Raw genomic sequence first — 15,914 nt, 5'->3', positions numbered from 1 at the left:
TATATTTTTTTTAAAAACAACCACAACAAAGAGAGAGCAGGCTGGGCTGAGGGACCACCGCCACCCCCCCCCCCCATACACAAATGTCATGCACCAGGCCTCTAGTTAAAATATAAATTAAACATTAAATTAATAAAATTGCTATTCAATGGCATACAATGCAATTAGAAAAAAAATATATTTGGGTTATGTTTCTGTTGGCATGGGAAAACATTCAAGAAGTATTATGCAAAAGTTTTTCTAAAACAGTTTATATAGGATCCTTTTTTGCTTAACAAAAAGATATATCCATGTATTTAACTAATATTTATTGATCACCCATATTTCCAGCACAGGTCTATGTGGTTGTGATACATCAATGAATAAAGATCCTTGTTATCTCCTGGCCTGGTGTGGCTCAGTGATTGAGCATTAACCCAGAAACCAAGAGGTCACTGGTTGATTCCTGGCCAGAATACATTCCCAGGTTGCAGGCTTGATCCTCAGTAAGGAGTGTGCAGGAGGCAACCAATCAATGATTCTCTCTCATCATTGATATTTCTATCTCTCTCTCCCTCTCCCTTCGTCTCTGAAATCAATAAAATTAAATAATAGTAATAATAATAATAAAGATCCTTGTTTTCATGGAGCTTACATCCCAGCATGGGAGATTGGCCTTAGGTAATAAACATAAGTAAATATACATTATACAGTATGTGAGAAGGTAAAAGGGACCCTGGGTGGCAGAAGAAGGTTTTGGGAGTGTTAGGGTGAGGCATGCTGCAGGGGGATTTTGTTGTTGCTGTTTTTATATACATTTATAATCTTAATTTATTTCAAATTTCACACATCAGGCGAGGTGAACTGTGTCTCAAAAGATGGAATATAAACAGATCTATTAGGGACCTCACTCAAGAAGTCAATTTATCAACAGTATTAAAAGTACCTCACTATTACATGGTCTGCACATGTCTTGTGGCAGGCACCATGGCAGGTTGCAGTTTTAAGTAGGGAAGTTAGCCTAATCCTTTGAGAAGGGAAGCAAAGACTCAAGAGCGGGAGTTAGCCAAGCAGGTATTTGTATAAGCAGCAACCCCAAGCAGGTTTGAGCCTCACCTGTTTAGTGTGGCTGCTGCAGAGCAAGCAAGAGAGCGTGCATTAGAAGAGAGTGGGGTAGCTGGAGAGTGTCTTATTGCCAGGGTAAGGCTTTCACTCAACGGGGGGTGGAGAGCCATCATGATTTTGACCAGAAGAGAGAGGTCTCCTGAGAGAATTGTGGCTCACACCAAAAAGAGGGCAGAATAGGTGGTTAGAAGAGGTAAAGTGTCCAAAATTTTTAAAAATACAACCAACAGGATATCCTAATGGGTTGAATGTGAGACAAGAAATAAAAAGGGATCAAAAACAAAGCTTTGGGCTAAGCAACTGGAGAATAGAGTTGACAATAACAAAGATGAAGGCAGAGGACGAGGCCGATTGCAGAAGAATTGGAGTTTAGCTTTGGACGTGTTCTTTCTGAGAAGTCTAGACATCTGTGACAGTTTGTTTTCAACTCATTATCAGTAGCACTCTCTTCTAAAGCACAGCAGGTCCTCAAATAGTGCTGTTTGTTCACTCACATTTTGTTATTACATTGATGAAAAAAAATCAATTCCTGCTGGCCTGAGGCTACCGTCTGTGGAGTTTGCACAGCCTCCCCTCGTCTGCATGGATCTTCTCCAGGGTCTCTGGTTTCTTCCCACATCCCCACGTGGCACGTGCCAGTGGCTGGTATGGCTTCATTATCACTGTCTGAGTGGGTATGTGGATGGGAGTGCACCCTGCAATGGAAGGGTGTTCTGCGTGGGTCCTGTTTTGCACCCTAAGTTGCTCAGAGAAGCTCCAATCACACAAAACCCTGAACTGGAATAGCAGATTGGAAAACTTGTTTTTGTTAATCTTTCATTTACCTGCCCACGGGTATCTGCTAAGAGGTGGGACTGCATTTCCCAGAGCCCCCTGCCCCATCAAAGTCCACCCGATGAGAGGCCTTTGTAACGCTGGTTAGAGTGGATTTAAGAGACCATGGGATGGCCCTGGCTTGTATGGATCAGTTGGTTGAGTGTCCTGTACCCAAAAGGTTGCAGTTTGATTCCCGGTCAGGGCACATCGATGTTTCCTTCCTCTCTTTCTCTCCCTTCTTCTCTCTTTAAAATCAATTGGGGGTGGGGGGAATTAAGAGAAAGAGAGAAAGAGAATGAGAAGAAAAGAATTACCCTCAGCTGTGTGCATTGCCATAAGTGTAGTGGTACACCTGAAAACATGAACAAGCAATGGCTTTGGGTTGTGAGTTACAAGTAAGGTTTTATCTCCTGTATTTTTTTTTATTGATTAGCTAAAATAACATGCAATCCTTCTATAATAAATAAGTAAAAATTATTAGCAGCATCCCTCTCTTAATGCTTCAACCACTGGCCTGTGCTGGCCTGAGGCTAAGTCTTGAGTTCCAAGGATTCAGGTCTTAAGAAATAAAAATAGAAAGTAATCAGGTATGAGGCTCTGTTCCCTTGCTCAGCCTTCCTAAGAACACCAAATGAACATCTAGGCTGCTATTCCCAACTTCAAGCACTGAGCATCAATCACTGAACATTTTGAAATGAAATGACAATTTGAAAATTATTTTAATAAGTAAAACAAATGTTTGTAAATTATTTTAATAAATAAAACAAATGGTTTGGCTCAGTGAGCAGAGCATTGGCCCACAAACTGAAGAGTCCTGAGTTTAATTCCAGTCCAGAGCACATATCTCAGTTACAAGCTCCATCCCCAGCCTTGATTGGGGTTCTTTGGGAAGCAACCAATCGATGTGTCTTTCTCACATCAATGTTTCTCTCTCAATCTCTCCCCCTCCCTTCCATTCTCTGTAAAAAAAAAAAACACAAAAAAAACAAAAAAAACAATGGAAAAGTATACTTGGGTGAAGAATAGCACACACATACACACATAGGAATGTGCACGCTAAATGCTTAATTTACACCATGAACACCATTTATTCAGGAGAGCCAGAGACCTAACCAGCTGTCAACTCTATTGAGAAAAGGGGGCTAATATGATAAATTTCAGGCACTTGGAAGTTGTAAGACCTAAAAAGGTAAAAAAGAAATCTTGGGACATCCAAATGTGACATTATATAATAGCCAGGAACGTCCCCTTGCGGGGATGAAAACAGTTGGGAGATTTTTGGGAACTGCTTCTACAGAGGGGCTCTTTTCCTCATCTTGTATTCCCAGCACCTCTCCCAGTAAGTGCATATGGTTGGCACTTAATTAATATTTATTGAACTAATTATCATACTTGCTCTTGTTTACTGAAGTCATGATGATTATCCCCTCTTTCTAGCAAATATAAAGTTAGCTCAGTGAGCACGCACTAATTAACAGATGAATAAAGCTAGAAAAGTTCTGGAGGATCTGTGGGAGCATTTCTCTCCAGCCTCCAGATGATTTCTGTTTTGTTGTGTTGATGCGCTAAATTTCTAGTCCCTGGGATTGGAAAGTCTGTTTGGCAAGAAAGGGGGACTTCAAAGTACAAAAGGGAGGAAAACAAGGATAAAAAATGAATTAGGCACCTGGTTGGTGTGGCTCTGTGGATTGAGTATTGTCCCATAGACCAAGAGTTCGATTCCCGGTCAGGGCACATGCCCGGGTTGAGGGCTCCATCCACAGTAAGGAACATGCAGGAGGCAGCCAATCATCAATATTTCCATTTCTCTCTTCCTCTCCATTCCTCTCTGAAATCAATAAAAATGTTTTCTTTAATGGATTGGGCAATATAAATGAGGTGGAAAGTCATAGTCATATCTTGGTAAATCTTCTAATTACCAGTGATTGACAAAGAAAGTAAAGTTTTCTAAGGCTAATAATAATAATGAAGCTAAGTGCTGTTCATGCATTTCCTAATTTAATGTTCAAAACAACTGGAAGCAGAATTATTACCCCTATTTTACAAATGAGGAAACTGAGGTTCTTGGGTGACCTGAGTAATGGGTGGCCCCAAGGCTGTGCTTGGAGCCAGCCAGAGGAGTGAGGGTCAGTGCAGGCTGGAGTCCTAGATGGGGACACAGCAGCACTCTCAGCATGTTTGTGCAGTTCCTTCAGAAAAAGAAGAGGCCGCTGAGACCGGTTTTGGCTCAGTGGATAGAGTGTCGGCCTGCGGACTGAAGGGTTCCAGGTTCGATTCCGGTCAAGAGCATGTACCTTGGTTGCAGGCACGTCCCCAGTGGGAGTTGTGCAAGAGGCAGCTGATCGATGACTCTCTCTCTCATTGATGTTTCTGACTCTCTATCTCTCTCCCTTCCTCTCTGTAAAAAATCAATAAAAATATATTGAAAAGAAAAGAAAAAGAGGCCGAGGAGTACAATTCTGCAGGAGGTTTAGCAGCACTTAGCCACCTCTCACCTACAGACATGTTCTTGGCACACAATTACTTGAGAATAAAAGCCTAAATCAAACTTAGACGCTACAGCAGAAACTCCAAAATATATAGCCATAAATTTGTTATTGATGGTCATCAAGAGGCAAGGATAAACATGAAAGGCTTGTAGTTATGACAACTATTAGAACATTGAGCTTCAAAACTTCGTAACAACCTAGGAAATCTCAAAAGTCTGTATGTATGATTGCTTCAAACTGTATTACATTCCTATCCTGTGGTGAAAAATGTTCATTATTTGAAATGTAAAATGAAATAACAAATCTTAACCAGCAGGTGGCAGGTTTACCCCACAATTTCTTTAAAAGCTTGCAGAAAGGTTTCCAGTACATTTTTAATTCTGAATAATAACCATTGCAAAAATCCAAATACATTTTATATTTAACATAAATTGTGGATACAATATTATTAAATATTATAATTACCTGAAGTTTCATCAGTAATGTTGATTAAAGCTGTTCATTTAATTAACTGCAGGAGTACAAGATAATATATTCGGGTATTGATATAAATCATCAAGACATTTCTGTATATTAGATATAAAGTAAATGTCTAAGCCATTCTAATTAATAGTAGGGGGAAAGCCATATGTTTAAATATTGATTTTCCTATTAAGATATTTAATATAGTCTGTCTTCTGATGTGAGATCTGTATAATTTCATATTACATACTCCTGTTTCATTTAATCCATTAAAAATGATTTTATTCATTCTAGAGAAATATTAAAATGTACTTTTAACTTTTCCTAAAGGTTAACATGTTCTTTCAATTTGTACAATATTTAAAAGTATACTTTATATACTGTTCAAAGTTAAAATGGCAAATCTCATTGGATAATCATTGTAAATATAAGTTTACTCTCAAAATATGTGCTGAGTCTAGTACAATGAGATAAAACACTGTTTGTCTACTGACCTTATCTATATTAAGACAATCTCTGGCTTCACTATCCAACACAATAAGTCAATCATGTCCTGCCCCCGCAGCTTGCTGGGCACTTAGAATAAAAAGAGATGGTTCCTCCCATCAAGAAGGAGCATATAACCTTCTTACAAAAACAAGGCCAATAGAGTATGATGTCCCTGGAGCTTTCTGATATTGTTACACATACATTCCCAACAAAAGGCTTACATCATCAAAGTGGAAAATGGCAGCTAGTTTGACTCTGGGGTAAGGAATGGGCGGCTAACCACTCGTTAACTCAGCTACTCTTACCACCTCACTCCACAGCCTGACCCCATACATTCACACAACTACTCTTCAAAACTCAAGTGATTAAAACTTATATCTCAGAAAAGTTTCCTGTGCCTATCAGAGTTCCTTTTAATAATAGAACCAGAAAATGTTCAGTCTACCAAGGCCAGGAGTCTTATAAGTGCATGGCCTGATAAAATCCTATGGTGATTAGGGACATCTCAAATGTCAGTTGATACAAATCAGGAGACAGAATGGCCACATTGCTGAAGATTCCTGGTACAGAGTGCAAAGCTGGGCAATCTGCTGGTGAGAATAGCTACTAAGGAAGATTGCCCGTGGTGAAGAGGGGGAGCTGGAACAGGGGTGGTGGGGGAGGTTCAAAGAAAGAGAAAGAAAAGGAGAAGGACCACAACTGCACTGGGAGAGAAACATGAAGAAAGAAAGAAAGAAAGAAAGAAAGAAAGAAAGAAAGAAAGAAAGAAAAAAAGAAAGAAAAAGAGAGAGAGAGAAAGAGAGAAAGAGAGAGAGAGAGAGAGAGAGAGAGAGAGGGAGAGGGAGGGAGGGAGGGAGGGAGGGAGGGAGGGAGGGAGGGAGGGAGGCTTTATTATGGACTATTTTGAGGAACCTTTACCTAATTTAATTTTTAAAATATATAATATGCCCTTTATTGCCCACTGATTTTATGTCGAAAACAAGAGGGTTGCACCCAATAATCTTCCAGGATCCTACTGGTGCTAACCTTCCATAGTTGATTATCTTTATGTCAATCACACACACCTTTAGGGGCTGAACTGTGCCCCCTCCCCAAATTGATATTTGAAATCCTCATTCCAAGTACCTCAGAATGTGACCTTATTTGGAAATAAGGTTGTTGCAGATGTAATTAGTGAAGATGAGTCACAGTGGGATGGGCCACTAAACCAACATGACTGATGTCCTTATAAAGGACACAGACAGGCACACACAGAGAATGCTACGTGAAGGCTGCAGTTGTGGTGCCACAAGTCAAGGAACTACCAGATGCCAGGAAAGGCTGGCACAGATCCTTCCCTTCACCTTGATCTTGAATTTTTAGCCTCCTGAACTAGGAGGCAAGGTTCTGGGTAAGCCACACAGTTTGCGGTTCTGCTACAATAACCCTACCACACTAATCATACACCTCAGCCAAAATTCACTGTCTTTCTCTCAGTATTTTCTATGTATAAACATGGACCATGAAATCCATCATAAGTAGTCAAATATAGCCAGCACATTGGAATTGCAAATTAGGGGGGAATTGTTTCATGCAGAGGCTATACATTCAAAGGCTGGGTAAATCCTCCTTTGCCGATTTAAAGTGAAGCATGCTGCCCATAGAGGCCAGTGACACAGCAAAAGGGACCAGATTGCAGGGTTTTGAATCATGTGGAGGGCTGGCTACACTGCTGCTCTACCCATCAGCAGATGCTTGGGACAAACATCAGCTCGGCTCTCAGTATTCCCTGCTTTCCTTTGTCACGCTCCTTGTTCCTGGTCACACGGAGGATCAGCTGGCACACAGAGCACCAGGTGTCCAGGACTGGCTGTCCCCTGACTGCTAACCTGAAAGACGAGAGGTGTTCCACACCCTGACCCATGACTCCCCATCTTCGGTGGCAGCACTGTGTTCATCTGAAACACTGTCCACATCTCTTTGTTCATTTGGTGATTTATTTTACCGGCCTCTCTATTTCCAAGAAGGACTTGACGTGACTTAAAAACAAAAACACCTGGCCAACATGTACATTATGGACTGTGTGTTCTGAAATGGGCATGGTAGTTACACATAAAGACTGAGTGTTTGGGGTTTTGTTTGGAGAATTAAAACATTTTCTCAGTTACCTAATGAACATGTATACCTATCTGTGTATCAGAAGACATGTGCTTTCAAACTCTAAAATAATAGGTTTTATCTGCCAACATTATCACGTAGAGCAGATAATCAGAGGTAAATTGATCAATGTAAATGGCAAAGAAAAGGTGGGGGGAAATGTTCTCATTTCTTATTTTTATTATCTCCAGGGCACATTTTTCTTTCACAGGCTCAGTGACACAATAGAACTCTCTATGCAAGAAAACCCTCTGTGAAAACGGTGCTTTTTAGATATGATAGAACTAAAAAATATGAGATAGAAAAAAAGTAAGATAATGGACAAATATATAACAGGAAAACAAGGAGTATAAAGAAGAGGAGAAATAAAATAATTGAATGAATAAGTATTTTTTTAATAGAGAAAAAAACATCCAAGCACTACAACTCCTTAAAAATATTTACACAGAGAAATGCAATTCAAGAAAAGACGTAGGGGTGAGGAGTGACTTCAAAGTTTTAAAAATTTTTATAAATTATTTTTTTTTAGAAAATTTTAAAAGAAAACAAGAATTTTGATGAGAACAAAAATACTCATAGACCTTTTCTGTAGGAGATTATCTGAATCATTCTAGTGTCCCCAAACAACAAACAGAACTATTTATTCAAAAGACATATATACGCCACAGTTGCATCCTATTCACAGTTCCATATATACCATGTACAAACTGCTCCATGGGAACACAGCCCACTCTATCCTGAAAGCCGCATTAAACTGCATCTTTGCAAAAGGAAAGTTCAGTCCTTCATCATAGCAGCACTGCATTAACATGGCACAAATGTTGGCTCCTCCTTAAATTGTTCCTAAGTTGTCCTGATGTAAGCTAATTCCTCTGTACTGGGAAACATGAGTCAGGGTAAGGATGACACTATGTACTAGACAAATGTTTTCTGGAACCATACCATATGATTCACTTTGGACTGCTTTAACAAATGCCATAGGCTGGGTGGCTTAAACAACAGACATTCATTTCTCTTAGATCTGGAGGCTGAGAATTCCAAAATCAGGGTGCCAGCATGGTTAGGTTCTGGTGGGATCCCTCTTTCTGCCTTCTCACTAAATCCTCACCTGCAGAGAGAGATATCCTTTCTTAACTCTTCTAAGGGCACTAATCCCATCATGAGGGCTTCATCTTCCTTATCTAGCTACTCCAAATACCATTCTAATACCATCACATTGGGGTTAGGGCTTCAACATGTGGATTTTTTTTTTTTTTTTTTTTTGAGGACACAGCTTAGTCCATAGCACAGATGCAGGACTAACCAATTTGCCTGCCCTATGAGATCCTCTCTCGTGTAAATTACTCATGTGTGCACATCTAGTACATCAACCCAGTGGGACTCAAACCAATGGGTTTTGAGTCTGCACCTCTGCTAAGATGGTACTATATGTGTCGCTCAAACATGGTGGTATGTTGTATGCATTTGTGTAAAAAGCTTTAAAATGAACATTTATACACCATACAGTCAGGACACAAGACCACAAGCACTTGAGAAAAGAACCACTAGGCCTGTTTTGTAAATGAAGAGCGAGTCAAATGGTGAGCACGCCCAGGCGGCAGGAGAGAAGTATCCATAGTAGACCAGCCAAAGGGCACTGGCAGGATTCACAGGAAGATAATGAACAAATATATAACAGGAAAACAAGGAATATAAAGAACAGGAGTAATAAAATAATTGAGTGAGTAAGCACTTTTTTATTTAGAGAACTAGAGGCTCAGTGCACAAAATTTATGCATGGCTAGGGTCCCTAGTGGCTGCCGGCTGGGGCCTCCCTTCCCATGGTTGGCTGTCCCACCAATGAGGGGGGAGGACAATCATGATAGGGCCAGCCAGGGCAGGTGGGTCAATTTGCATGTTAGGCTTTTATTATATAGGGTTACTCTCACTCCTGAGAAATTCAGCAGCTGGAGGTCCAGCTATTCTGCTACCATGGTATGCCAAACCTGTCGGATAGCGTTTCATTATATTCCACTCCAGGTTGTGGATATTAAATGTAATTAAATGAGAAGAACACAAAAACTCATGAACTCGGGGAGTCTCCACCATGGTCTCCACCATTCAGTTTTTACTCAACAACATGGCACGTAGCAGTGCTCTTGTGATCCCCAGAAAACCATTCTGTAACTAAAGCTCTCTCCATAATATTGTCAGAAGTAAATCTGGTTGCTAGAATAAGCCAGCATGGCCACTGATATTAGGAGCCCAAGCTTAAATCAGCATTCCTGGCATCTAAACTGTGAAGTTTCAGGAAAAATCTTGCAAAGGCTTTGATTACCCAGGTTCCTTAAGCAGGTTACAAACAGCCGTGGATAACACTGACATTAGTAAGGATGTCCTTAAAGGAAAGGCTGTGAAACATACAGTGCATTCACACAAATGGAACAGAAATACATCTTCTGTCCAAAACCATTATTAATAATGAACTTCAGACAGATAATCAGCTTCAGCTGGCCCACCAGATTTTACATTTTTTCTAATAATGTGACAAGCTGCACTAATCCCCTAGGCCTTATGCAATCTCCCAAGTGATACTATCTTAAAATGGTTAGACAGAGGCTCCCTAAAATCAAAACAAAGTGAGATTAAATTTCAAACATAGATGATGTCTCAGTTTTACTGTCCAACTGTCAGTTGATATCTGAGAGCAGTGATGCACTGAGCAGGCCTTCTATCAAGCAGTTCAAGCTGATGCAATTCTTCTCTGTGCCAACCCTGCTCCAGAATAGGTACAGCATGGAGCATCAGCAGCTATCAAATCCTTTCACTGAATCACTGAATTGCCATGGACTTCCATTTTCCCTTCACACCATGAAAAAACCCTACAAGACAGAGGCAGTGGAGTCTGTGACTTCAGCATCTGACCCTACAGAAAATGAAATCCTTGTTGGGTTGAATCCTCATAGTGACATGTATTAAAGTTATAAAGGTTTAATATTAAGACAGAATAAACTCTATGGGCAACAAGAACTTTTGGGTGTCTCTTCCTCGCTTCCATTCACTTGGGATCTTGATAGATATCTTCAAACAGATGGATCTGACTGCCCAAACATTTGTATAGAGACTCTCACTTCATCCCTCCCTTTGGAAATAGGTTATATACTCAAACGTGTATGTTAAATTTCATGGTCAACGTAAGGGATATTTTAAATTAATTTTGACTACATACTAATTTTAGAACCTAAACCTATATGAAAAGCCATCCACCCCCAAATACCAACTTTCTTCCAGCCAAATCCTCTTTCTTTTATTTATTTTCTATAGGCTCGGTGCATGAAATTCATGCAAGGGGAGAGAGGGGGACCCCTCCATCCAGCCTGCACCCTCTCCAATTTGGGACCCCCAGAGATCAGGCAGTCAGACATCTCTCTCACAATCTGGAGCCACTGGCGCCTAACTACTCATCTGCCTGCCTGCCTGGTCGCCCCTAACTGCCCACACTCCTGCTAGCATGGTCATCCCTTACTGCCTCCTCTGCTGGCCTGATCACCCCTAACTATCCCCCCTGCTGGCCTGGTCACCCCCAAATGTCCCCCCTGCCAGCCTTGTTGCCCCAAATACCTCCCTGCCAGCCTGGTCACCCCCAACTGCTCCCCTGCCAAACTGGTCACCCCCAACTGCCCCTATGCCAGCCTGGTTGTCCCCAACTTCCCCCTTACCAGTCTGGTCACTCCACCAGCCTGCTGTTCAATCATTTGGTCATCCCAAACTAACCACCCTGCTGGTCTGGTCACCCCACACAGCCTGCTGTTTGGTTGTCCATCTGGTTATTTGAGTTGTGGTGGCCCCTGGCTTTTTATATATCAATATTAGGATTTATTTATTTGTTTGTTTGTTTACTTATCTATTTATTAAACACTATTCAAATTAAAGTCATTGCCTTTCTTTCATTTACTTCCTTTCCTAATATAGACTAGTTTATTTGAAAATTGTATAAATCACTATGAAGATCATAATTTATTCAACAGACATTTAGCAAGTACCTACTCAGTGTAGGGTAATACCCTGGATGCAGAGGCTGGATATGGCCTCTATCCTCTAGTTTGGTAATATAGACAATGTATGTTACAGGTATTTTGCATGATAAGACAATTTTAATGTACCAGATAAAAATAAAATCACTTAATTTGCTGTTCCCTAAAATTCTTTAGACTGATTTAAAATGTAAAATTTTATGTTTTTATTGTTGCTGTTGTTTATTCTTACTACAATCTTGTCACTGAAAATTTATTCATTACGCTCAAAATTTTTATTAATCTTCTACCTAAATAACTCAAGGGAAAATAGCCACTCTCCAATGTTCTTTTATCATTTAAAAACAGAGGGCATTCTAGTTCTTTTGTAAATTAACTGTCACAATAAATTACACAATGTTCCTAAATTATTACAGGAGTCTGGCATATTTGTTTTCTAATAAATTAAAATGTATTCATTAGAGTTGATTTTTCTACTTATTATCCATATTAGTTTCAGCGGTCCAAAATACTTCACTAATCCATTCCAAAACTCATTAATTATATGGCTAGTTTCTTGTGATGACATTAAGAACTAAGTGTACTGGAGCCCATGTAACATTGCCCAGTTTATTGCTTCTTCACAGCAGTGCTGGCGATCTACAGTCATCTTAATGTTTAGGATGACACCAGGTGACAGTTAATGAAACAAAAGAAAAATATTTTCACTCTAAAACTATCAATATGCATTTATGATATTAAAAATATTGATCACATTTCAGAGTTGCACTCAGTTGACAAGAGTAGAAAGTGAAGATGCACATACCCCTTCTTAACTTCCTCTTTCCTATCACTCTGAGGTCCTGCTGATAGCCTCTCAAGGAACTCATGGCTCTAACCGCAACTCCAGACTGAACAGCTCTGAGAGGCCTCCTAGCTTTTCAGGGGCTCTGATGAGATCCCCAGGGGTGAGTCATTTCAGCCCCAATAACAGGCTTCAACTGGTGCCACCATGAAGGGCTGGGAGGTTGGAGTGAGGTTAAGGCAATGGCAAATGACCACTATATTCTTCCATCACCCTCAATCCTGATGATAATAGTCAGGGACCATGAAACAGCTGGAGCCTGAAGCATGACAGAACACTCCTCATCCAGGGTGACCTTGAGCACACAGAATGTCCCAGCACCTGTTCCTTTGGTCTTCAGCTCCTTGGCCTCCAGATACTGACTGCAGAGAAGTGTACTTAGACCATGGCCTTTTCCTAGATGAAGTGAGAGTCTGGGGGAAGCTGGGAGATTGGGAAAGGAAAGCCTAAGAAGGGATTTGACAGTACAGCAGCCTCTTGTAAACTGGCAACACTGATTTGCTAATGTAGATTCTACAATTAACTGCATTAGTAAGCTCAGCGTGGCTCAATGGTTGAGTGTTAACCTATGAACCAGGAGGTCATGGTTTGATTCCTGGTCAGGGCATATGCCTGGGTTTCAGACTTGATCCCCAGGAGGGGCATAAAGGAGGCAGCTGATTGATGATTCTCTCTCATCACTGATGTTTCTCTCTCTCTCTTTCTCTCTCCCTCTCTCTTCCTCTCAGAAATAAATCAATAAACATATATATTTTTAATGTGTTAGTAAATAGATTTCACAAATACCAAAAAAAAAAAGTGTATTTTTATACAAAATGCTAGTGTCAAAAAGCCAGCGATCCTTTAATTACATGACTTCTTTGACTTGCCTGTCATATCACATTTTTAAATCTTAGGTTAGATGCCTACCATCTGAAAGAAACCTATGTTGAGTCAGATTCTTACAAGAAATGAATCAATTCAACCATGAAGCACATGGTATTTGGGAACTGTCCTGGAGGCCAGGTCAGCAGGAATGCTGTCTGAGGTTTACGGCCTGGCTTCCAACAAGTTTCTGGGATCTTTCCAGTAACGACTTTGGTTCCTCATTTCCCTGTTGATCTTCTCATGAGTCTTCCATCACATTATGAAAGGAAAGCAAATAGCACCCTCAAGAAAAATAAATAGCATGAGAGTAAATACAAGTAAAAATAAGAGACCGTGAGAGAAAACCAAATAAGACCTTTAGAACCAAAGCACCTAGTACTGAAAAAAGTGCACAGAAATTTCCACATGCCAACAATGCCACGCTGAAAATGTAGAGTAAGGCAGGGGAAAAAGGTGTGACTTTCCTGGGGATGATTACTGTGCCGCTCTTTTGTAACACTAACACCTTCCAAACTGTTTTTGGTTTTCCTGCACTCCTGGTGCCCTCAGGAGCGGGGTCCAGTGCCAGGTGAATGACAGGTTGGTAAAGGCCTGAAGATGAGTTCTGCTCCAAGTGAATTCATTATCTACCGTGTGTCTTAGGAGCAATAGGCAGCAGTTGACTTCTAATGTAATGAAATGTAATATTCATGTAACTGTAGAAGATTCCTAAAGACAGGCTGGACATTCTCCTTTCAAGTGTAATCCATTTCCAGTAATTAGGACTACAGGCCAAAGCACACACAGAGAATTATTAATCACTGCAATCAATCACATCAAGGCAGGTCTGCAGAATTCTTTTATACTGCACTCCCTTTTCCCCCTGTCATTGCTATAGCCAATGTCATTGTGCTTATTAGCAATTCTTAACTGCTCGTCTGAGACACAATACCCTACTTTGAGCAGCAAATAGTAACTTCTATTCAGCTTAAGGAAACTGGCCTATTTAGTTCTTAAATGTTCCTCAAGTTTTAGGGATGGTTAATTTCAAAACATCTTTAAAATTCTTATTAAAGAAAAAAAAAAAGAAGGTTCATTGAAATTAATGGCAGAAATGCTCTATTACAATAGAGAACCCATGAAACATGATACTGAAAAAATAGACACCATGCCTTAACCTTGCTCTTTAAAATTTTTCATGTATGTGGCCGACTCATCCACATTTATTATCAACTTTACCTTTTTCATCAGCTGACCCAAGTCAAGGAGAAACATGCTGGTTACAGGTCTGAAACCCTTCTTCAGAAAGAAAAGCAGAATCAATACCATGCAGATTGAGGCCAAAGTTTGAATGGCGTTTCAGAAAACCAAGTAACTAATGGTATTTGGATTTTAAAATGCCTGCCTCCGAGATACTCCAATGTGTAATTCTAGTACCAATCTCCAGCTCATAACTCAACAAAATTCACTGGCATCTTTATGTGCCAGGATCTATACCAGATTAAACTGAAAAGGCTACTAAAGAGAAGCTGCAGTGCATATGAATGCCTGCGAAGCAGGTGTGGTTCAAATAAAGAAATCTATTAACTCAGCTGGACAACTGCAGTTCCATTATAACCACCACGTGGTCCATAGTGAGGAGAAACTGTTCATAAGCACACTCATCCACATGGAGAACAAACCAAGCACTGTCGTTCCTGTAATTACATCCAGACGGGGAAGGTGGGATCGCACTGAAGGTGAGCACATTGTGGTCCATTTCTTTTGTGATGGGGAAGGAGAGTTTCAATTAGAGGAGAAGCAACAGTAAATGTTAGCCCCCACGTTAGTCCTTCCCATGGTGACAATTCACTAGTAGATGTCCAGGGCCTTCACACTCCCCACTGTGTGGTCTCTCAGGACAGGACCTGGCCTTTGGAAAGCAGCTTCCGGATCTATCCAAATCTCACCCAGCAGAGGGGAAGGCCTGAGGGAGGAAGCCAGACATCCACAGACAACAGTGCTTCTGAGCCTCCTAGTGTCCTTCAAATCTCACCAAGCTAAAAACAGCTCCTTCCTCCTACTGCCAGGCCAGCATGGCATTCTCATCACTCTTGCCTCTGTAAGTCTCCTAAACCCTATAAGGGCTTCTACTCTCCTGGCATCCAGCTGACCCTCTGACCTCTCTGCCTTAAGCACACACCAGGGCTTCTTCTCACCCTGGCAAGAACCCCCTTGGAGACTTTTAGTATCACATGTATGCATAGGATAAAAAGAGAAAAATATAGAAGTTACTATCCTCTTAATTCTAGTCAATAACTACTCATAGAAAAGCGAGGCCTGAAAATCACCAGCACAGAAAATCACAATTTTACATCCCACATTAACTTTGGACTTTTCTCATCAGGTAGGTTTCTCTGGTTATTACTTTTACAGTTGCAGTGAAGGTGCAGAGGCTCACGTGGACTCGAGGGACCCGGGTCTTTTATTTGTTTTTGTTTTTGTTTTTATTGATTTCAGATAGAAAGGGTGAAACATCAATGGTGAGAGAGAATCATGGATTAGCAGCCTCCTGCTCACCCCCTACTGGGGATTGAGCCTGCAACCCAGGCATGTTCCCTGACCAAGAATCGAACCATGACCTCCTGGTTCACAGGTCGGCCCTCAACACCAGCCAGACCAGGGGTCCTCAGTTCTGAGCAACGTTCCAAAGTGGGTGCTGTGGCCTCCCTGTCA

This window comes from Pipistrellus kuhlii, unplaced genomic scaffold (genome assembly GCF_014108245.1).
Source record: "Pipistrellus kuhlii isolate mPipKuh1 unplaced genomic scaffold, mPipKuh1.p scaffold_m20_p_8, whole genome shotgun sequence".
NCBI lineage: Eukaryota > Metazoa > Chordata > Mammalia > Chiroptera > Vespertilionidae > Pipistrellus > Pipistrellus kuhlii.
The sequence above is the reverse complement of the archived record's forward strand: the minus strand, read 5'-3'. Positions refer to the sequence as shown.